We start from the raw sequence: 24,891 nt of genomic DNA on the forward strand, positions 1-24,891 counted from the left end.
ACTCCGAGTGCGGCTGCGCGGTGGTTCGCGCCGCGGAGGAGCAGAGCTATGTTTTCACCTAAGAGCAGTCACGTCTTTGGCTGCTGTAACTTGCCTGTTTGAGGTTCAACTCCACCCAGGTGTCTGCGGTGGCCGGATCTGAGCCAATGCATCCCCGCAGGCGTCCCCTTCCAGCACAACCAGTCTGTAGCCTGCAGACCCTGGTGGTCTATGACTTTTCAGTTGCTCTTATAACAGGACATGACAGCATCACTAACGCTTATTGACCATTTTCTAGCTGCCATTATAAGTGCTTTATATGATCATTTCACTTAATCCTACTATAACCTTATGAGGTAGGTACTGTTGTTAGTCCATTTTACAGATGATAAAACTTGAGCATCATTCCTTCCTTCCTCTCCCCCCACCCCCACCCATGGACTGTCTCGCTCTGCCTTTCTTTTCCAGTATTGAGAATGAACCCATTTTACCACTGAACTACACTGCCTTTTCTATTTATTTATTTATTTATTTATTTATTTATTTATTTATTTATTTATTTATTTATTTATTTAAAGGTAGGGTCTCCCTAAGTGGCTGAGGCTGGCCTCAAACTTGCAATCCTCCTGCCTTGCTCTCCCAAGTCACTGGGATTACTAGTGTGCACCAACTGTGCCTAGAATTGCCACCTCTCATTATATACGTCTAAATTGGCTCCCTATTTTCAATCAAAGAAAATCCAACCTCTTTAACAGATTACACGAAGATCTCCAAAATATTCTGATCACCATTTATCTCTACAACCTCATCTTTTGCTTTTTCCCCTCAAACCCTATCCTTTACATGCTGTTTCTAGACTCTCTGCTCACATTGTGTTTTCTACCTGGAATGACTTTCCCCATCCCTTCCATCTTTGAAGGCTTGGGTTGAACATCACCAGGGAGTCATGTGAGGGCCTGTCACTGGCATTCTCATATTTAGGAAGTAGCCACACTTTCTGTGTGCCTTCATCAGATCTCCAGCAGTCACATCATTTGTTACATAGAGTATATTTGAGTTTTTGGAGCACAACTCCAATTAGGATCAGCAAGGCTCCCAGAAGGATAGGGAAACCCCCAGACTTTCTGCCAAGCACCAATCCAGGCAGGGGACTTAAAGGTTTTCCTTCAAGGAGAAGGACCCAGAGTTGACCCTCTCCTGCCAGGAGTCCTGGACTCTTCTCTGCCTGCCATGGCCTACCAGGGGTTACTGGCTCAGCCTTGTGAGAGTGAGAGATGGGGCTCTTGAGGCATAGGACTTTGCAGGGGGAATGGGAGCTGGCAGTGGGCTGGGGGTCGGCGGTTATTGTAGAAATGCAGCAGTACAACCTGTGATTCTCAGCAGCATGCAGACGTGGTTCAGATTCATCCTCCCTTAGTCACTAGTGGAAACTCAGATCCACCATTTAGCCCTAATGCTCATGTTTATTGAGCACCCTCTCTGAACCAAAGACTTGACACAAGCCAAGTCACTAATCTTCAAAGCCACTCTTAGTCGTCATGCCATTTTACAAAAGAGGAAACTGAGTCACAAGAGTTCCTATAACAGCCCAAAGTCACAAAGCTGGCAAATGGCAGCATCAGAATGGCAAACTCAGGCAATTGGGCTCCAGAGCCTGCGCCCCAACCACTGCACCACACTGCCCCCCAGTAGTGACCTTTCCTGAGCACCTGCATCCTTGTCTAGAAAAGAGAAATAGCACCTGCACCACTTCTGAAGAGCAGTGTTGCGAGAATTAGATGAACTAATGAAAGGGCTTAAAGCTATGTCTGGCCCTTAATAAGGGCCCTCATGCATGGTTATTATTACCTCTGGGAGAAAGGGCTGCCTCTGGGTAGGGTCACTGTGGTAATAAATTTGGGGTCTTTTTTCTTTTTCTAGCAGGCGGCATTGGTCCAGTTTTCTTCCAGTCTGAGATTGGGAAACCAGCCTTGCTAGTCAAGTACTAATGGTTTGGGTTAGGACCAAAATATTTGATCCCGATTTGCTGTAAAGGTGGAGGGTGCCTATGCGGACAGGCACTCTCCTCCCCTTGAATTTACAAAGCACCCACTAGAGGGTGTGCAGGTGTAAAGAACTGATCCCATGGCTCAGGACTCAGAACAAAGGCCTGGTCTTTATTGGGTCTCGGAGGGAGGTGGGGCAGGAGGCCCCACAGGACAGGTCAGGACAGGAGACTGACTTCTCAGCGTGGACTGGGGCTTGAGAAGGGCTCCTTTAAGTCACCAGCTTGCTTCCGAGGGAAGAGAGAAGGACTTTTGTTGTTCTTTTTAGATATATATGACAGTATAGTGCATGACATATTGCATATACATGGAGTATAACTTATTCTAATTAGGATCCCATTCTTGTGGTTGAACATGATGTGGAGTTACACTGCTCGCATATTGATATGTGAACATAGGAAAGTTATGTCCGATTCATTCTACTCCCTTTCCTATTTCTATCCCCCCTCCCCAGTCTTGATTCCTCTTTATGTAATCCATTGAAGTCTCTCCCCACATCCCTTATTGTGTGTTAGTATCCGCCTATCAGAGAGAACATTTAGCCTTTGGTTTTGGGGGATTGGCTTATTTCACTTAGCATGATAGTCTCCAGTTCCATTCATTTACCAGCAAATGCCATAATTTCTTTATGACTGAGTCATCTTCGATTGTGTATATGTACCACATTTTCTTTATCCATTCATCTGTTCAAGGGCTTCTAGGTTGGCTCCATAGCTTTGAAATTGTGAATTGAGCTGCTGTAAACATTGATGTGGCTGCCCCACTATATGCTGATTTTAAGTCCTTTGGATATATGCCGAGGAGTGGGATAACTGGGTCAAATGGTGGTTCACTTGCAGTTTTTACAGCAGAATTGTCTCACATTTTTAAAGTGAAAAAAAAAAAAAAGAAACAGTAAAATAACAACTTGAGGATGAAGGCTGTCTGTGGATGGTTTTAGGATCCAGATCTGCGTCCTCTTTCCAGGCGCATCCCCCCAGAGCCTGCGTATGAAGGACTGCAGTCTTAGATTCCCCAAACTCTTTAAGGGGAATAGCCATGAGGACCCCTCTCCAGTCCATGGAGGAGCAGGTGGGGAGACCACTGGATCAGACAGGCTGCACAGGGCCAGGCTCTGAGAGGACTTTTGTCTGGTTTCCTGCAGGAGCAGTTCTCCTAGACATCCCACTCACCCATCTTCCATTGCCTGCCTTCTTTCTAAAACTCCCGGTAGCTCTGTGATGGTCTGCTGTGGGCTGCAGGGTGAGGCTGACTACGTGATCTCTTCTCTCAGCTCATTTCACACATGTCAGACATTAGGATGAAGCATCTTATGTCAGAGTCGCTTAGCAGCATGTCACATGTGAAAAAATATATATAGAGAGAGAATAGATGGGGGCAGGGGGGCTACATATAAGAATAATAATAGGTAACATTTTTTGAGTGCTTACTATGTGCCAGTCTGTGAAATTCATTTTTTTAACATTTTTTAGTTGTTGATGGACATTTATTTAAGTTTATTTATATGTGGTACTGAGAATTGAACCCAGAGCCTCACACGTGGCAGGCAGGCACTTTACCACTGAGCCCCAACCCCAGCCCCTGTGAAATTCTTTATTCAAATTATTATCTCACTTAACTCTCCACATTTGAGGGTAGGTAATATTGTCCCCATTACAGATGCAGAAACTAATTTCAACCCCAAGTTCTTTGTACTCCCTATGTTATAATCAGGGTGTCCAGTTGAGGTCCAGAAGTTGAACCACGATGCAAAGAAAACCGCTGACTCCAATTTTAAATCAAATTAAAGCAAGCTTATATTGTGTACACAAAGCTGGCCAGCAACTTTCAATCCCCAACCAGGCTAGAGATCAGCCCAGCTCTGGAGGAAGAAAAGGTTTATATAGCACAAAAAGTTACAAAATGGGGTGTCTTGGGAACTTACAGTTAACAGGTTGTGGCAAGCATAATACAAGGGCAGATAACAGGTTAATGATCTACATGGCATGATATTTCAAGGTAGGGAGTAAATTCAGATCCCAACATCAGAATTTATTAGGCACCACTGCTGAGGTTCCAGAGAGGGTTGTTATCTGGTCAGGGGGAGCCAGGAATGGGTAAGTTCACCAGAGCATGGGCAGGAATTCCAAACAAGTTTAGAAATCTCAGCAATTTAGAATAAAACAGAAATGAACTTTTCGTGACTTTGTGATGAGATGGCTTTCCTCTAAGGATTCTTGCCACATTCCCAGGTGCTAAGATACTAGTAGGGCTGGGGTTATAGCTCAATGGTGGAGCACTTGCCTTGCATGCACGAGGCCCTGGGTTCAACCTCAGCACCAAAAAAAAAAAAAAAAAAAAAAAACCACAAAGGTTCTTTCAGCTTAAGTCTAAATAATACCTCTTAATAAGAGATGCTAAAAGATAGACGACTCATTTTCAATACATTTTGTAGGATAAAGGTTTACTAAAGCACCGTGGTATTTTTGAACTTGCATTTTTTTTTTGAACTTGCTGGTTGTATATTTTTCATTTGCCTGTCCAGATCCATTTCTTCTTCCTCTGTCCTGGTCTCTGCAGGAAGATCAATTGTAAAGGGGTGTGAGGGAATTTAGAAGGAGGTGATAAAAATGTTTGATAATTTGATTGTGGTGACGGTTATGTAAATGTATACAGTGTGATAGCTAAAATCATTAAACTGGGCTCCTGGTATAGCTCAGGTATAGCTCCAGGTAGAACCCTTTCCTACTGTTTGCAAGGTTCTGGGTTTGATCCCCATCACTGCAATCAAAAATTCACCAAATTATATATTTAGACTAAATGTATTTTATTATGCATAAGTTACACCTCAAAAAAGTTGACTTTTAATTTTTTAAAGATCAACAAGTATGTCACTCCCATACATAAAATCCTCCAGTGGCTTCCCATTATAAATGGAATAAAATTCAAACTCCTAACTTGTCCTGTGGAGCTCTGGTGCCCGTGACTCACCCCAACATGTCATTTACTCCTACCTCTGTGTTATGGGCCAGGCTCTATGGGCAGTGGCCAAAGAGACTCCATTTTACCCTGGGACTCCATGTCCTGTAAGAAATCCTTCTCCCTCGAGAAAACTCCACCTCTGCCGTCCTGCCTGTTAGCACACCCTGCTTAGAAATGCAGAGGTTTCTGTTCTTCTTATACAATATAAGAATGCCCATTTTTCTTGAGCAATGTACCCTGTGAGACAATGATTGTCTAGACGTTAGTAACCATTCTTTTCTTTTCTTTATTTTTTTTTAATAAGAAGTAATTTGGAGGGAAGAGTGAAATCTTTATTTATTTTTTATGTAGTGCTGAGGATCAAACCCAGTGCCTCAGATGTGCAAGGTGAGTGCTCTACTACTGAGCTATGACCCCAGTCCAGTTAGTAACCATTCTTTAACTTGTACTCACTTACGGTCATTTTGACCCACTTCCCCTTCTGCTTATGATTTTGGATCTCATGATGTTTGTTCATAGTTTTGGATCACAGCAACAACCACTTATGATTAGTGTGGTTTGTACCGTAAAGGTGTGCTCTAACCCTTGGAGGGAGTCAAAGGATGTAGATTTGTAGTCTCCCCCTTGGCCCGCCACCTGGCGAATCCAGACCACAGGCTGGTGAATAAATAAATGTTCCATCTCCTGCTTTAAGATTGAATCGTTGATTTATTGCAGTCTTGCCATAATGTCTGAGCCTTTGCACTTACAGTTCTGTCCACCTGGAAGGCTCTGCCCCAGATCTTTCCCAGTCTGGCCTCTGTGTGTCAGCACAATAGAGAATCGTTACTCAGTGGAGCTCCCTCTTCAAGAAATGCTCCCGCCTAATCTCATTGGGGCATCTTCCACAGTTCCCGGCATGTCATGGGTGCTCATCAAGTATTTGGCGAAGGAATGACTGTCTCTTCAAATAAATCAATATTTGTGCCTTGAATAACTCATCTGACAGGACTTGCTACTCCGCCTTCCAGATCTCAGTGCAAGCCACCCCTTTCTAAAGAGGCCAGCCCTGCACCCCCAGTCTCTGACAGTGCATCCTGCCTTATCAATCCCAGCCTGTAGGACTGGCCTACGTGACTTTTTGACACATGCAAGATACGTGGGTGTGTTCTAATAAGCATGAAGTGGTGCCTTTCTTCTTGTTTTTGCACCATTTATCCCACATGGTAAGTGACATGACACCCACAAGATTCTGGGTGAGTCAGAGACTCCCAAAACAGAGAAGGGAAGTCACAGGAGAATATGACACTGTGCCCATCTTGGGACCAGGGATTGTTGACACACAGTTCACTCAACAAAGACACGTTTTGATTCATTTTTTTGTTGATGCTGTTCTTATTATTGTCTGGCTCGTGGCAGGAGTTTCTGATTTTGAAATGCTAGTATAACTTACGTAAGTTGTAATTTTTTTTTTAATTTACAAACCTACTCTCCTTAATCTTTTTGTTATGATCTATGAAAAACTCCTGCTTTCATCTGCGCCTGCCAAGGCCACAGTAGTAAATGGTCTTGATGGGAAGGTGGGACTGAGGTGTGCCGACAGGGATGAATCTGCTTTGGCAGGGCAAGGAATTGCCAAGGACTCTTCAAATGATTTTGAAATGAGAGGAGGCCACAGTGGGATGCAGCACCCAGCACCCAGGGAGCTACAGAACCAGCCTCTGGCCCACCCCACCTCCAGCTCAGATCAAAGGGGCTAGCTGGGTTCTGCTCCAGTTTCCAAGGAGGGTGCTCTTTATAAACCCCTGGAGCCATCCCAGGGTGTGGCCAGCATCAGACGCTGGCTAAGACCTGACTCAGCTTTAGTAACTATCAGCTTGGGTGGGAAGCCAACCTCTGGGGCACCTGCTCCAGAAGGTCTGAGTTTCTCTACTTCAGTTTGAATTCCTGTAACTGAAAGCAGTGGACAACTTTGTGGATCAGAACGTCAATCTGCAGGGGACTCAGAAAGTTAGAGGAAGTTCTTTTTCTACATTCATGGCCTTTCCAAGTAGGAATTGGCCAGAGAGATCCCCAGCCCAGACTTCTGCCCAAGGCAAGAATCACCGTCCAGTTCCTGTCTGAGCACTTCCTGTGACTGGGTGGCTCACAACTCATAGGGAGGCTGTTCCTCGAAGTGTGGTTCTCAGAAGTCTTGTATTTATATTAAGCCACACATCAGTCTTTCTGTAGAAACAGATGGACTCCGTCACTGTTCCCTGTCAGCTCTTTAGGAGTTTGAAGATGTATCATTTAAGTCCCTGATACGCTGAACACCTCCAAGCAACTTTCAGAGATTTCTTGGGTGGATGGAATTCCTACTTATTCACCTTTTTTTCCCCTCAATACTGATTGAACCCAGGCATGCACTACCTCTGGGCTATATCCTCAGACCTTTTTACTTATTTTATTTTGAGACAGGGTCTCACTAAGTTGTCTGGGCTGGCCTTGAACTTGTGATCCTCCCGCCTCAGCCTCCCAGGTATTTGGGATATAAATGTGTGCCACCATGTCAGGCTCCGGTTATTTTGTTTGTTTTTGTTTTTGTTTGGGGGAGGGCACACTTTACCATCGCTGATGTTTTAAGGATCTGCTCTGAGAGGATCAGAACTGAAATGCAGATATGAACAGATTAAGAATCTCTTCTCTCCTGTACCGTCTACCTGCTTCACGTGCTCCCAGTGTGAGCGTGAGATGAGGACAGCTGTGTAACACGAAGAGCAGAAGTGCACAGCAGCCATGGAACTCTCCACCCAAGGACACCCAGGGACAAAGACGGGGTCGGGGGGCTGGGGACTGAATCCACACTTTTGCACTGATAGGCACATGCTCCACCACTGAGCAGCACGCCCAGCCTGGTGCCTCTTTTGAAAGAATAGACAGAAACCAACTAGCTGAAGTGCTGTGGTCTGTGCATGGGGCTTGCTTACCTGGGGCTTAGAAAAGCAGTAACAAGAAAGAAAAAGCCTTAGAATAGCAACACAGAGCAGGGAGGCCACAGGGAGAGCCGTGACCATTTGTTACGGGCTAAATTGTGTCTCTGCTCCCCCTGAAAAAAAGCTGTGTTGAAATCCTGAATCTCAGTCCCTCCCTGTGTGAGCTTGTGTGGAGATAGGTCTTTACACAGAAAACCAAGTTACAAGAGGTCTTGGTGAGCGCAGTGGCTCTCGCCTATAATCCCAGCAACTCAGGAGACTGAAGCAGGAGAGTCACAAGTTTGAGGCCAGCCTCAGCAATTTAGCGAGGCCCTAAGCAACTTGGTAAGACCCTAAGAAATAAAAAAGGGCTGGAGATGTGGCTTGGTGGTAGAGTGCCCCTGAGTTCAATCCCCAGTACCAAAAAGATTAAAAAAAAAAGTTGTCATAAACAAATCCACAGCCTACTATGATTGGTGTCCTTATGAAAGGGAGAAATATGGGGACACACACACACACACACACACACACATACGGGGAGAACATCACTTGAAGATGAAGGCAGAGACAGAGCTATGCTTCTACATATCATGGGACACCAAAGATTGCCAGCAAACCAAGAGACACTGGGAAAGAGGCATGGAACAGATTCTTTCTCACAGTCCTCGGCAGAATCCAGCCATGGCAATATTTTGATCTTGGACTTGTAGCCTCCAGAACTATGAGAAAATAAGTTTCTGTGTTGAAGCCCTTCAGTCTGGGGTAGCCCTAGAGAGCGAAGATGCTGCCTACAGGCAAGAGGGAAGTTAGTCTCGGGAGCCCAGTGAGGTAGGGCCTGGTTGGAGCTGCACTCACAGCAGCTACAGTACGAAGTGGGAACTGGGCAATCAAGACCTTGACCTTCTGTCCTCCAGCCTCCAGCCTCCAGCCTCCACATTGCCTAAGCCAGCAAGCAAGAGAGGCGGGTGTTTCCAACAGAGAATATGCACCCACCTGCCAGGTGCGGTGGCACATGCCTGTAATCCCAGCGACTTCAGAGTCTGAGGCAGGAGGATCACAAGTTCAAAGCCAGCCTCAGCAACTTGGCATGGACCTGAGCAATTTGGTGAGACCCTGTCTCAAATTTAAATAAATAAATAAATAAAAAGGGCTGGGGATGTGGCTCAGTGGTTAAGTGCTCTTGGGTTCAATCTCAAGTACCAGAATTTTTTAGAATGTATATTTTCTGAAAAAGTGTATATGCTGAAAGGAAATCCCCCTCCCATTCCTGTCTTTGACACCAATATCCCCTCCCTGTGGATCCCCTCTGGGACCAATTCCAAGGTCTCCTCCCACAGATGCCATGTTCTTTCTTCCTGTGATATTCTTCACCCAGGCTTTCATGCAGTCCATAAATGGAGGCATACAAGACACCCAGTCTTGTATCTTGCTTCTTTTTTTTATCGTTTAATATGTTTTAAAATGCATCCTCATTTTCTTATCCTCAATAACCTGGGATTCCTGCACAAAGCCTTTTCCCCAGGAATCTACTAACATTTGAGGATGACAACATCAGCTTTGTAATAAGGTGAAACATCTTAACTCCAAAGAGTGAAGCAGGGATGGAAGAATTTCAGACCCCTGCCAAGGGTGTGTGTGCCTGAGGAAAGACTGGGGGGGGGGGCGGGTATACAGCCTTTTCAGCCTGAAGGATCAAAGCATAATCCCGAGTTGCTGGGATTATAGGCGTGAGCCACTGCGCTCACCAAGACCTCTTGTAACTTGGTTATCCGTGTCCGCACATGGAAAAGGGGCCTTTGCTGGATGCAGGTATAATAATGGCCAACAGCCGTGTAGCTCTCATCCTGGGGAGCCAGTGTGTCAGCACTTCAGGCGTATTAATTTTTTTTATACCCCACAACAGCTTGATGATGTAGGCGCTGTTATTAATTGCCCCCTTTTTACAGGTCAGGGCTGCAGGGCATGAAGAGGTGAAGTAATTTGCCTGAGATCTAATGAATGACAGAAATGGGATTAACCCCACAGAGTGGGGCTCTAGGGCCCTTGCTCTTGTTCACCACGAGGTGCTGCCTCTGGGGCACGCAAACATTTGCCAACCGTCCTGCCAGGCCTGGACCTCCTACGGGTAGGGATGTAATGAGGCCTAGACATGAGCCCCACCCTCGAGGAGTTTGTTCAGGAGCACAGTTCACCCTAGTCCAAAGCAGAGACTTGATCCATGTTAGAAGGGGAACATGTAGAATGTTCTGGAGAGTAGAGGAGGAATGGCACAGAATGCTGGAATGTCATGCAGAGGAAGTGACATTTAAGTGTGAAAGGAACCACGTACGCTGCTTGAGATGCTGAATCCTTCCAACAACCCTGCTGTCATCCCATCTCCCAGACGTGAAAGATTCACTGTGGCTTTCGACAAGGCATTAAGGTGGTGGAGCTAGGATCCCTGCTGGCTCCTCTAGCCCAGGGCCTTGCGGAGGTGAGAGCCAGCCACAGCCTGGCGGGGTCCTCCCCATGCCAGTGGCATCAGCCTTCATCCATCAGGAATGCCTGGGATCCTCAGCTGGCATGGTGGGAACCGCCATCCTTGGCAGGAGTGCCCAAGCCAATTAACAAGCAGGAGCTCTTTGAAGATGAAATTGTCCATAAAAAAGGGTTGGTTCCCACAGTCACAGCAGCAAGGCAGGGACAGTGTGGGGAGAGGATTGTGGTGACAGTAATGAAGGAGCAGGTTGGAGTTCTTGGGTGGAGAATCCCTGACCAAGGAGGCTGAGCTTCCAGGCCCTCCCAGAAAATGTCCTCCTTTAGTCCAGAGGAGGCCACAAGCAAAGGCAAAACCTTCTCAACTTCAGTGTGAATTAATCTCCCCTGAATTTTGCTATGACTATGACTACGTTCTGTCTGTTCCAAGATTTACATTGTCTCTCCCTTAAGTTGACTCACTCAAAAATGACTCATCCTGTGTCTCAGCAACTCGGGAGGATCACAAGTTCGAGGCACACCTGGGCAACAACGCAGTGAGACCCTGTCCCCAGATAAATTAAAAAGAGCTGGGGAGGGTAGCATAGAGGTAGAACACGGCTGGCTTCAAGCCCCAGTACTGCAAATTTTAATTAATTAATTAGTTGATTTATCCTAAGCACTGAATTTGTGAAAATGATAACTTCAATGTGCTGTTGCACTTCTTTCTCATCCACATTAAAACAAACTAAAACTACTAAAACCATGAAAATCAAAGTTTTTCTGCAGACCATCTACAAGTCTCTTCCTTTTGGGAAGCCCAGGCTGAAACTGGTCTTGAAAATCAGCATGGAGTCCTCGTTTCTCCTCAAGTGGAACCCGAGAAACAATGAGGCAAGAGCAAAAAGTGAATTTTATTTAAGGAACAGAACAAAGAGAGAGACTCCTCCGGAGAGGAGGGGGTCCAGAGCTGGTGCTGAGGGAGTGGGGGGGTCTTGCCCCTTTTATAGATTTTAGGTTTCTTTTCTTCTCATCTTCCCCACTTATCTTGCCTACATGACCAAAAATGACCAAAAGGGCAGGGAGAGAGACATCCAGGGGGTGACTGCTAGTGTTGGAAAAGGTGATCCTTTCCCTCCCCCAAGGTTGTTAGCAACCAGGTGATGGGGAGCGCTATCTACCCACTTCCTTTTCTTTGATAATGAGATACCTGTCCTTTGCCCTGGTCTGGCTTCTCTTCTTCTTACTCCATGACCTTGGACACTTCACTTTTCTTTCTCTGGCCTCAGTTTCCCCATCTCTGGTTCCTTGCAGCTATTGTACAGCAGGTCGGTGAAATGCAGATTCAAGCCTTCTCCGGTCCTGGCTTTACCCTTTCCTGTAGTGAGACCTCAGGCAAGTTGCTTTAACCCATCTCCGCCTTAGTGGCACCATCTATAGATGGAGACTACTCTACCTGGGCTGCTGAGGGGCAATCCGTCTTCTCTAAGGGCCTTTCTTGGCCACCTGATTACATCTACCACTCTCCACTACTCCCCACAACTGCCGAGCCCCCTTACTCTGTGTGTCCTTTTCTACAGAGCATTTATTACCTTCTAACTAGCTATATCATCAATTGATTATGTTTACTCTTTCCTCCTGCCCTCCCTGAATATGTAAATTCCATGAGAGCAAGGATATTCACCCGTTCACTGAGGAAGCCCTAGCACTTGGGTAGAAGATTGCCTGGTCTTAATCTGTGCTCGTTTTTTGATACTGTGTATTTAACTCAGAGGACACTTTACCACGAGCCACATCCCTATCCCTTTTTATTTTTTATTTTGAGACAGGGTCTCACGAAGTAGCTGAGGCTGGCTCCAAACTTGCAATCCTCCTGCCTCAGCTTCCTGAGTCTCTGGGATTACAGGGATGTGCGGTGATGCCCAGCTTTAATACATGTTTCTTATATGAATGGAATGCTTGAGCAAATGCTGGATCTCCTGACCTCAGATGTGAGATAAGAACCCCACACCCTAGGAAGACTCAATAATACCAGTGACCAAAAACATCACTGATTTCATTTGTCTTTGTCTTTCTTTCTTTCTTTCTTTCTTTCTTTCTTTCTTTCTTTCTTTCTTTCTTTCTTTCTTTCTCTCTTTCTTTCTTTCTTTCTTTCCTTCCCTCTCTCCCTCCCTCCCTCCCTCCCTTCCTTCCTTCCTTCCTTCCTTCCTTCCTTCCTTCCTTTCTACCAGGAATTGAATCCAGGGACACTTATTATCACTTATTGAGACAGGGCCTTGCTAAATTGCTGGGGCTGCCTTTGGTCTTGCAATCCTCTTGCCTCAGCCTTCCTAGTCCCTGGGATTATAGACATGGGCCACGGAGCCTGTGTAGTTTTGTATTTTGAAGGAAAGCGGTCTATTTGGGAATAGTCCCTGATTTACAAGGAAGACAGTCTTTTTAGAAGTACTAATGGCACATCAAAGGGAATGAAATTATCATAAAAACAAATGTGTTTCAATGAGTCAGGAGCGTGGGTGGGGATGCTGCCCTATGGGGTTTGAAAGCCAGGTGTGCAGGGTCTCCCGGAGTATCCCAAATGTCACTTGCAGGCTGTGATTTCCCCTTCTCAGCTGGGAAGGAGTAGCTACTTTTATTGAACGCCTGCTAAATCCTAGGGGCATGCTATAGATTAGCTCATTTGTTCCTCAAAAGAGCTAAGCATAGTAGGCAGAATTTTGCCTTTTCTATGATGAGAAGAGACTGGTGGAAATGTGACTTTCCAGTGGTCACCCCGCATCTGATTAATCAATAGCAGAGTCTGGGCTGCAGCCTGACTTGCTGGGTCCTACCTGCCCTGCACTTGCTGCTCTCAGGCCCTCTCTCCCACACCTTGCTTCCCACACCTGGAGCTTAGGCTTCCCCTAAACAGGGCAGAAATGGGCTTCTTCAGATGATAATTACATATATTTATTCTCCAAGGAAAGATGCTCATGGCGTCACTTGGAAGGCAGACTTTACTTTCTGACCCCAAGGCATACCCTACCTCAGCGACTGGGCTGGCCTCCAGGAGACTCTGGCTCTTTCCAGAGGAATCAAAGGAGTCTCCTAAGGGATCCTTAGAAGAAGCTGCAGGTCCAATGGCCTCCCTCCCACAGCACCCATGTAGATGGGGTGTTCCTGCTCACCACTCACTAGCAGGTCACAAGACTTTGCACTCTCAACCGATGCTCATATAAAATATTCAGCAAGGATCACCAGCACAGTGGATCCTTTAGCTCATGCAGGATAGAAATCAGCCATGGCTACCAAAGAGAGGCTTAAGAAGAATTATTTGTTGTATTGATTAACATAGCAGGTGACTGCCCCATAGGCAGAGTGGCAAGGAAATCAAGGGCAGAAACAGCATCTGTACATTTGGGGGCTATCCAACATATTCATAAGCTCTATTGCAGAGTTATTACTGCACCTGCCCAAAATGTATATATATGGTTTGTAATGTGCCTAGGGCTGTGCACCCCCCCCCCTAGCCTTTAGCGTGCAAATGCATGCTAATGAGAGTTGGAGTTACTTTGGGGCAAGCAGTTATGGTCAGATGTGCTTACTCTGGCTTGAGGCTTTTTTAGTTGTCTGTCTTAAACACAGACACAGTTGGGGAAGATTCTCCTGTCATTTATCTCAAGCATAGAGCGTGCAGTTCTTTTCTTTCAACAGTCACCAACTTAAATTTAACCCTGTGCTCCTGCCTCACAAGGAGACACAATATGGTATAGTTGCCTCTGGGAAGAGGTCTGCATGGCTGGGTCAGCGGAAGGAGGGACACATTTTGACTTTTTTTTTTTTTTTAACTCTCCTTCTTTGTTTCCTTTGAATTTTGAAATATATGACTATGGTGTCTATTAAAAAATAAATAGATTTTTTTTTTGAGTGGTGGTTGTGCTGGGGATTGAACCAGGCCTTGTGCCTGCTAGCAAGTGCTCTACTACGGAACTCCATCCTTAACCCCTTAAAAAGTAACGCTAATTCTAAGCCAGCCAGCAATTTAGCCAGGCCCTGTCTCAAAATAAAAAAAATAAAATTGGCTGGGGATGTGGCTCAGTGCTTGAATGCCCCTGGGTTCACTCCCTGGCACCCCCCCACACACACCCCCAGCATAAAAAAAGTAATGTTAAAAAAATAAAGATGATACCAAAATATGTTTGGGGAAAGGGGAAAGTTGCACAGTAAGTTGTTTACTATAAGCTAGTTTTTATGTTTTTACAGTTGTATGTGTGTATGTCACATAGGACCCATGGGACATTATGGGCCTCCTCCGATAGGAAACCGTAAGGGAACATCATTTCTGTTGAATCTCCGCCAAAACGGCAGAACCTGCATCTGATCATGAGCACAAGGAGTGGGGGGTGCGCAGACCTTGAGGGGGCTCTCTGCAAAATAATTGGCCTCTTCAAAATGCCAAGATCCTAAAGACAAAGAAAGGATGGGAACTGTTCAGATGAAAGGAGAATAGAATCACAGCCATCTAAATGTAGTTGTGTGGTCCTGGATTCCATCCTGGGCCAGGAAAAAAATTGGTAGGCGGGACATTAGCAAGGCAGTTGTTAAAATTTGAATAATGTCTGTAGACTAGATAAAAGTTAAATATCAAAGTTAAATATCTGGGTATTGTGATTGTGTAAATTAATATCTATTTTTAGGAAATACATAATGAAGTATTTAGTAGTAAAGGAGCAATTTACTCTCAAATAGTTCAAAGAAAAAATAGATTTATATATCTAAATACTTATGTATAGGTATCAAATAGAGCTATATCTACATATATACAGGTATGTGTGCATTATGTGTGTGTGTGTGTGTGTGTGCATACATCCACATATAGAGGCTGAGCAGCCTTAATCTGAATATCTGAAATCTGAACCACTCCAAAATCTGAAACTTTTTGAGTGCCAACTTGACACCACAGTAGAAAACCCCACACTTGACCTCTTGGGATGGTTCATAGTCAAGATGTAGATGCACTAAAAATATTATATAAAATTGCCTTCAGGGACTGGGGTTGTGGCTCAGTGGTAAAGTGAGGTGTGAGGCCCTGGGTTCGATCCTCAGCACCACATATAAATAAGTTAAATAAAGGTATTGTGTCCAGCTACAACAAAGAAATAAAACAAAAAAAAATTTCCTTCAGTTTACATGTATAAGTTATTCATGGAATATAAATGAATTACATGTTTAGTCTTGGATCCTATCCCCCAAAATAGCTCATTATGTATTTGCAAATATTTCCAAAATCCAAATTCAAGAGATGTTTCTGGTGCCAAGCAGGGATACAGCCTACAGGTAGACAGCAAGAGGAGAGAAAAGAGAGAGGAGAAAGCAGGTGGGCAAAATGTATCTCCTGGTAAAGGGTATGCTCAGTTTCTTTGTACTATTGTTGCAACTTTAAGTTTGAAATTAATTAAAGAACAATAGAAAGGTATGATGTGAAATCTTATTAGTGTTTATTTCTATATTTAATTATCATTAAGTTTTCTTTTTGCTTTTTTTCTGCATCTTCCTCTTCATTTTCTTCCTCTTTTTCTTTTATAAAAGCAATAAAAATATTTGGTAAAATGATTAATAATACACACGCTTGCTGGGCCAGTGTGTAACTCAGTAGTAGAGCTCATGCTTAGCATGCAAGAATCCCTGGGGTCAGTTCTCCACACCAAAAATAATGACAATAAGAACAATCCCAATGCTAAAACAGTTTCTCCAGAGCTGGATGCTGTGGGGATGCACTTGTACTTGCAGCTATTCTAGAGGCTGAGGTGGGATCACTTGAGGCCAGGAGTATGAGGCCAGCCTGGGCAATACAGAAAGACCCTGGCTCAAAAATCAGAACAAAACAAAAACACAAATTCCCACAGAGTGAGTCTCCCTCCCAGCTCAAGTCCGTAGGCCTCAGAGCTAAGCAGCAATGTCTGGTTCCGGGCCTCCTGGCAGATGTGTTCCAAACCTGAGCAGCTAGACTGTTCTCCCCATTCTCCCTTCCACAAATGTAGGCTTCCTGATCCACACAATCTGTACCTTACTTTTCTCCAATTAATGTGCTACCTTCATGATCCTTCTATATGGGGATGTATAAAGCAACCTTGTGTTTTTATGAGCTGTCTAGAAATCCACTGCATTGACACACCATGATACGTTGGTTCCATTCCTATTGTCATAAACATGTAGGGCTCTTCCAAGATTGCAATGAATGCCACCCACTTCTTGGTGCGTGATGTGTACATCAACGTACAGGATCATTCCCTGCAGGCAGAGTCACTTGGTGAAAGCACAAGTACCTTTCCCATTTGGGTGCACCTGTCTGAGCATGCCTGCTTCCCCAACGGCCTACCCACATGCACGCTTCACATTTTTGGACCTCTGCCTATCACACAGATTTTTGAAATGCTTTCTGGTTGTCGTTTTAATTTGCATTTATATTATTGTAAGTGTAGACTAGTATCTTATCACATGCTCTGAAAGACATTTACACCATTTCCTCAATCTGTGATCTCCTCTTGCTCTTACATGAACCCAGCCCTCCCCAGGAGAAATCTCTGGTGTTCATCCCAGGCCGAGGCCTCCCTGGGCCCCTGTAGGCATAGAAGGAAAGAATTAGAGTCTTCTGATGCCTTTGGACCACCACCTCATCATGGCAAGGCCTTCAGCCTTCTTGCAGGTTTTCCAGCTATAAACTCAAACATGATCATTAACCCCAGTTACCGGGTGGGTGACTTGGCCCAGGCCCAGGCAGCCTCCCTGTCCCTTGACAAGCCTCTCCTCAGACTGTGCTTGGTGCCTGCCTGCCCACCCCACAAGAAGCAGAACTTCTCAGTTCCTCCAGTTTCTGTTTCTTGCAGTTTCGATGGGAACAGAATGCTTTATTCATCAGGAAGCCCTGAAAGGCGCCTTTGTGCCTTCTGGGAATCTGCCCAATTTTCTCTGAAAAAGCAAAGACTCGACAAAAGCTGGGGTCCAGGAACCCTGGAGGTCAGGCCCTGGCTAATGAGCTGTGGGCTTCTCGCTCATTAGTAGGCAAACACATGCAGAGCAGGGCTTGGGTGACCTTGGCAGGTGACCTCTGTGAGCTGGTGTTCTCATCCTAAATATGAATTTACAATAGTACCCACTTTGCAAGTGAGGCGCTGTTGTCTTGGGGTGCAGAAGAAGTACAGAAAGGATATTTTGTGATCATGGACAAACAGAATTGGAAGCGATTCACTCGTTCGACTTTTCCTCTAAGGAGAAGCCAAGAAAATAACTACTGAACTTGGAAAACAAAAATCCAAACCTTTGCTTTTGGGTTGAAACTCAGAAATTTCTCATTATGCCATTACCCTCAAGGCAAAAAACAAAACTCTTGCCCTGCTCCTAAGGCTCTGTGTGATTTGGCTCCTCTCTACCCGCTAACTGCCAATCCACCTCTTGGCCTTGGCCTTAGACCCTGCGCCCTGGCCAACGTGGACCTTGCTCAGGTCTGTGAACACTTAAATCTCACTCACGGCCCCCTCCAGCCTCTGATCCTGGAAGCTTCCTCTTACCTGGAACATCCTCTCACCTTCTTCCACTCAGAGTAACTCCTGCTCCATGTTCAGTGTCAGCTTAAGCATGACTTTCTTGGAAGGAGATAGGGGCTCCCGAACCCCGTGCAGGGACTCCTGCCAGTTCCATCTTGTAAACACACACTGCACGTGTGTTTCACTTCTGATTCTGTCCATGTTCTTGCTGGACTGCAAGCTCCGCAGGGTATGTTCCCAAGCCGACACCATGACTGGCACATAGAAGGTCTCGCTGATGCAGGAAGAAGGAGGCCAGAAGGGAGGAAGGAGAGGACAGGCCCGTGGGAAACCCACAGTGGGGGATGTTACATTTGCTCCCTAGATTCCCACCACCCAGGGCAGGCCCCCTGGATATGGGGACAGGATTGGGCATATCTAATGTGGCACTTGAAGGAACATTTTCTTTGCAATCGTCTTCTGAGCTTCCCCAGCTACCTCGCTCTTCTGCTGTAGGAAGCTTCAAAGTCATTTTCAAACCCTAATTACCCCCACACTCTAGTCCCTGGCAGCAGCCAGACTTGGCTCCAACACTTCCAGTTGCAAATTAGGAAACTGAGCCCCACAGGGAGCAGCTTGCCTGGGGCCTGCAGGAAAAAAAATCAGCCTGAAAGACTCTTTGTTCCGCAGAAAGCCACCCTAAGCAGCAAGAACTGGCAGCTGAAGGTACTTTGGGTTTCAGGTCACTTACGTGAGAGACGTCACTTGATTCTCTATTGAGAATTCTCTATTGAGGACTCTGTGGGCTGCTCTGCCTGAAATGTTCATGAGGAGAGTATTTAAAAGTAATAGAGAAATTTGATCAATGTTTAAAAACTGCAATAGTCCCTCTACACACATACACACAATCCAAATTTCCAATTTCTCAGTAAAATCGGAAGAGGTGGTGATGTTTAACCTTTATTCCCAAAGCCCAATATTCACTAGAGCTTAGGCAGATTGCCACAGTCCCCACCAGCCCCAATTACCTACAGTCAGCCCACTCCACTTTTCTGATTTTTGAACATGGAACCTGAGGCCTGGTGCACGCCACACACGTGCTGAGCTACATCCCCAGCCCCGACCCCACTCTTCTGTATTAACCACCCAGCTCCTGAATGCACTTCAGTTTGAGACCCCTGAAACTTCCCCAGAAATTCACCAGCTCCAGAGACTGTGGCTTCTAAGGTAATTCCTGCACCAAGACAGGAGCCACCTGTTCCTGGCTGATCTGGAAACCACGGACCTCACTCTCCCAGCAGCCCCACCCCCCAGCCCGCAGCCCGCCCTAGCCTACCGACAACAGCACTGGGCCAAGGACTTCAAAGCCAAGCAAGATCCAAATTTAGCTGGCACGAACCCTCTCTGGCTTCAACCTGTTTTCCTCTGCCAGGCCGAGCCTTCCCACCTCTGCTCACTTCCTATTAAAATTAACAAGCGTTGTGGCCGGCATCAAAGGCAGGGCTGGCAGGCCCGGGCTGGGATCGCAGCCCCCACCCCATCCCTTCCAACTGAACTGGGGGAAACGGTTCAGCCCGGAGCCAGAATTAGAACAGCGCTCTCCTCGTCTGTTTGATATCTGTACCAAGGAAAATTCCAGGGCCAGCAGAACATCCTCATAGTAATTTTCTTCAAAGTGCCTTGCAAAAAAAACAAAACTAACCAATTATTCTTAAGAGGCACCCACAGAGAGATATATAATTATCTCCATTTTATTGGCAAGGAAACTGAGGTCAAGTGGCTTGCCCAAGGCCAGAAAGAGAGAGAGAGAGAGAGAGAGAGAGAGAGAGAGAGAGAATGAATCAGAGCAGCGACAGCATAGATCTGTATCCACGGGGGGATCCCCCAGATCTGGATCTGCCTGTGCCCATCTAGGGGGTCCTGGCCACCCTTCCCTGTTCTCATGCTGGGCTCTGGAGAAGCGATCTTTGTAAAGACATTGGGGCAGTGACCCTGCAGACGCAGAAAGAGACAACGAGCTCCATCATCTAGTCCTTTATGACACAGGGAAGCGATGCAGTGATAATCAATCCCCTTCTCACCATCAAACTGTCATCTTTATTTTTTCCCTCCCTGACATTGATGGCGATAAGCTGACCGAGGATTGTATGTCCAACTAGAGAAATCTACAGATAACCCGTTCCCCGTGGCCCCAGGTTATTGGTGAAATCCATCCCTGGTAGGTGGCTAAGGGCTGCGGGTGTGAGCCTCGGGGTCTCTACCTGGGAGCTGTTCCATTAGAAGTTCTGCAGACCCCCAGAATTCAGGAGTGGTTGGGCACTGGTGATCTGGCAAGCTAACCGAGGGCGAAGCGCGGCAGAGCCTGCCAGGCCTGAGCTGCAGAACCCAGGCCCACCTCCTCGGTGGAGAAACAGCCCCAAAGTGCCTGCAGACAAGGAGCAGTTTGTGAGGTTTCTCTCAAAAGTGGCCTTTGATCCCAGTGTTTTAAGAACAAACTGCTTTGGGGGGATGTGGATGGACAGGTTGCCCCTCCAGAAATCTTAGACATGTATCCCCCAAATAGTTGTGACCTCACTGACAGCAGGAACAGAGCTCAGTTAAAGGGAAACATGCGTGAGCGGGTGCAGAGGACCCCCGGCCTGGTCTCAGGCTCAGCTCTTACACTAAGGGAGAAGAGAAGGAACTAGAGGCAGGAGGGTAACAGAGCAATGAGAGAAAAAGGGTGGGGGCAGGGAGAAAGAGAAAGAAGAAGGAGAAAGAGAAAGAGGGATGGAGAGCGAGAGAAGACAGAAGTTAGGCACCTTGGCATAAGCCTATAATCCCAGCGGCTTGGGAGGCTAAGGCAGGAGGATCACTAGTTCAAGGTCAGCCTCAGCAACTTAGCAAGAGCCTAAGCAACTTGGGGAGACTCTATCTCTAAATAGAATATCTTAAAAAGGGCTGTGGATGTGGCTCAGTAGTAAAGTGCCTCTGGATTCAATCCTTGGTACCCCCCACCCCCATAAAATCGAAGGAAAAAGAGAGATTCTAAGATGTTCAAGAGCACACAAGCATCAGCTCGTGGGTGGTTTCTGGGTGTCTCAGCTCCCCAGTTTCACCATAAAACCTCTTTGCACTCCTGGGTGAGGAGTGTGGCACCCTGTGGGTCCTGGGATGTGGGCTGGGGGGGGGTTGCTTAATCCAAGCAGGTAGTTCTGCAAATGGCCACAGTCCGCAATGCCTAAGAGCTTTCCTGGGCACAGGGAGCTTTTCTTCTCCAGTCACCTCCCTCAGCAGATCCATGATTAGCAGCTGCTTTCCCCCTTGGAGCCTCAAGCTTCCAGTCTTTAAATGGGGTTGGGATGAGGAGAAGGTTTGGACAACAGCACTGCCGCCGCCCCCCCCCCCCCCCCCCCCCCCCCCGCCGAGCTCTGGCGTCCCTCCTTCAAGTTGCATGAGTGGCATTCCAAGTTCAGAACTTCTTGCTGTGAATGAATTACCCCTGGAAGGAAAGGGCTCTGAGTAAGTGGAAGTCCGAGACCAACTGTGCCAACCTGGCCCTTCCCCCTGGCATAGTGCCTGGGGAGGACTTGGCAGCTGAGGATGCGGCCACCTCCACTCCCTGGACCTCTTAAGCGACCTTCCTGGGGATACACCAGCTCGCTCATCTTCTTCATCTCCCAAGGCCATTTGAAGTCTCCTCATCTGGAAAGTCATTAAAAACCAAGAGAGTGGGAAGACAGAGATATGTGTATATCTGGAACGCAGAGTATCAGAACACTGAACCGTGGAGAAGAGACCTGGGTGGTCCCTGATCTTATGATCATGTGCTCAGCCTCTGCAATTAGCACATCAACAATCAAGGAAGAGGCATTTCCTATTTGTCCTATCTGTCTCATCCAGAGGGTAGCCCCAAGTGTAGTACAATTTGTTTGTTTTGCAGAACTGGGGATTAGGCCCAGGGGTGGTCTACCTCTGAGCTATCTCCCCAGCCCCTTTTTAAAAAACTCCTTTGAGGGTCTTGCTTAGTTGCCCAGTCTGGCTTCAAACTTTCCATCCTCCTGTCTCAGCCTCTCAAATCACTGGGATTACAGGTGTGCACCCAGCAAGGATAGTACAGAGTTTAATTGGCAAAAAAATATAAAAGTCTGACAATACAAAGTGTTGACAGGATGTGGAGAATGGGTACTCCGATACATTCCTTTTGGGAGAGTAAACCCCTGCTACGAGCCATCTGTGGATATCAGGAAGGATGCATCTGTGGATCTCTAGAATCTGCATGTCCCCTTCTAACAGAAGTCCTTCCCAGGCATCTCCCCAAGAGAAACCTGACACGTTTCACATAAGGAAATGCATATACATGGATGTTAATTTCAGTTTTTAAAAGGATCAAAACACAGCAGTGTTCATGACATGAAAACATGGGAACAGCTAAATGCCCATCATGAGGGAAAAGGATAAACTGAAATATTAACATCATATCATACTATAAAAGCAGTTAATACCATAGATAAACAAAATGCTAAGCCCAAAGAAGGCCCCAAAATGTGAAAATCTGAACAGGGAAAGATGCCATTTTATATAAACTTTACAAACCTGTAAAAAAAAAAAAAGACAATATAATTTTGATAGATAGCTACACAAGTAATAAAAGTAGAAAAACAGGCATGGACAGGATAAAACTGACTTTGTGAAACTGGTTCCCTGGTTTGGTGCTGGGGTAGAGTGAGATCAGAAACGATGACATAGGGGATTCTGCCCTCTTTTGAGCGTTTTGATCCTTTTAAAAATTGAAATGAAGATGGGCCAGTGGCACACGCCTTTGATCCCAGTTTCGAGGGAGGCTGAGGTAGAAGGATAGCAAGTTTCAGGTCAGCCTCAGGAATTTAGTGACGTCCTGCCCCAAAATAAAATTAAAAAGGGAGGGTGGGCAAGAGTGGCTCACACCTGTTAATCTCAGTGACTCGGAAAGCTGAGGCAGGAGGACCACAAGTTCAAGGCTGGCCTCTGCAATTTAGGTAGACCTTGTCTCAAAATAAAAAGGTCTGGGGATGTAGCTCAGTAGCAGAGCACTTGCCCAGCATGTGCCAGGCCCTGATTGACAGGGAGAAAAAAAATTGAAATGAATAGTAGTTGATGTTAGTATTTGACGAAGCTCAAAGATCCCATATTTAATCTTCTCTTTTTACGTGTTTTAAAAATGTTTAAGACTCAGTATAATTTTTAACAAGAGAAAACATGGAAAGACATTGGGCCTTGAGCTGCGACCACCTGGGACTGCAGGTCCAGGCCTGCCGCAGGTCCTGCAGGCGTCTCAGCAGGTTCACTCACTACCTTGCTAGCTGGGGCTGGTGATGACCAACTTTCTAACAGTTCCTAGTTGCCACCTATCTGCCACCCCCACTGCCCCCAGCCCACCCTGGCCTTAAAGAATGAGGGGATGAGGGTGGGATGCGCAGGATGCAGGTTATTGAAAGAGGAGCTGCTGTTTAAATAGGGCACATGCCCACCGCCCACCACACACCCCTATGAGCCCCAGAGCTCTGAGCATGCGCAAGTTGAAAATCCCTAGCGTGGCCCCAACACTCATGAGGAACCCAGAAGTCACCTCGCTGGGACAAATGGAGGTGAAGGGCCAAGACCAGAGCAAGGGGAGTGGGACACCTAGCACACAACAATGGCTGCTCAGTGTCAGAGCTGTCTCACATGCCACCCTGCCCTTGTGTGCCCTCGAAGAAACTCTTCTTGCTGTCTCCTTTTCTGTTTTTGTTTTCTTTTCTTGCGGTACTAGGGACTGGACCCAGGTGCGCCATACCAATGAGCTACATCCCCACTCCTTTATTTAACTTTTTATTCAGAGTCTCACTAATTTGCCCAGGCTGGCCTCTAACTTGTGATCCTCCTGCCTCGGCCTCCCAGGGTGCTGGGTTTATAGGCTTGCGCCACCACACCCAGCTGCTGTCTCCTTTTCTGATAACGACCAGTGTGCCTATCAGCTCTATTGGAAAGGAAGCCCCTGGGCACCAAGGCTCAGGTCACTCACCCATCCAAAGGACTACCCAAAGCCTGGCACACAGTAGGCCCTAAACATGGTTGCTAAGTGACTGACTAAAGGATAGAAGGGGGAAAGAACAAAGTGAGGAAAGGAAGGAGGAGAGGCCGGCCGGAGCCTGCTTCCCCCCTGCGGAACTCTGCTCGGGCTGCCAACCAACCTGGACTAGCCACTTTGCTGCTGGGGGCACTGACTGTGGGTAATTGTCGGCTTTGGCCTTACTCATCCTTCCTTGGGGCCGTGTGCAAAGCAGAGGGTTTCACTTGCCCAGTGGGCACTGAATTATAGCCGTGGCGCTGGGTCCCATTTAATTATCCCGGAGCCGCCAGCCCTGGAGAGTCTGTGACGCTTGCCAGGCGCACAGGTGCTGTGGGCTCCGGTGGAGGTAGCTCCTAATTAACCTTGGCCTGATTTCTACGCTCCTGGAGGCTGCTCACACGCCGGCAGTGGGGCTCTCTACTGGGTCCTCTTGAGTGGAATTGGGGGGCCAGGGGAAGTAGAAGTTGAGTGCATTTGGAAGAGAAAAGTAGAATTTGTGGTTGGAGGGAAAGAACAGGCGCAGCTTTCTCAGGCTCTGTATTTCTGTCTGTCTTTCTCACTCACACAAACCCAAATGTGGACGCATAACACAGACATATGGACACACAAGCACTTGCAGACATGCCCACACATCCCCTCTTAGCTGGTGGAACAAATCTCTAGAAAAACTGAATGTATTTAAAGGAAATATGAAGAACTTGACAGAATATGAGCACCTGCAGAGCATCTCCCGATGGTAAAATACTTGGCATCCGTCTGCCCAGCGGGCAGAACTAGGCCCAGAGGGGAGGCGCCCTCACAGCCCTCCTGGAGGGGGGAAGAGTACATGGCAGTGGGTGGGGCAGGGGCTCCCCTCCGCAGGCCCAGAGCCTGGTGTTTGGAGGCCTCCGATGATGGATCCACCTCCTGGAACGGGATGGATCTGTGACAAGGAAGATTCTCCATGG

The 24,891-nt window shown here is 46.7% G+C and overlaps 1 protein-coding gene across 2 annotated transcripts in view; it reads left to right on the top strand.

Moving 5' to 3' along the window:
- The window catches only part of Mt4 (metallothionein 4), a 42,111-nt gene that overhangs the window by 7,435 nt on the left and 9,785 nt on the right, over positions 1 to 24,891 (top strand). The window lies entirely within an intron of this gene.

This window comes from Ictidomys tridecemlineatus, chromosome 15, assembly GCF_052094955.1.
Source record: "Ictidomys tridecemlineatus isolate mIctTri1 chromosome 15, mIctTri1.hap1, whole genome shotgun sequence".
NCBI lineage: Eukaryota > Metazoa > Chordata > Mammalia > Rodentia > Sciuridae > Ictidomys > Ictidomys tridecemlineatus.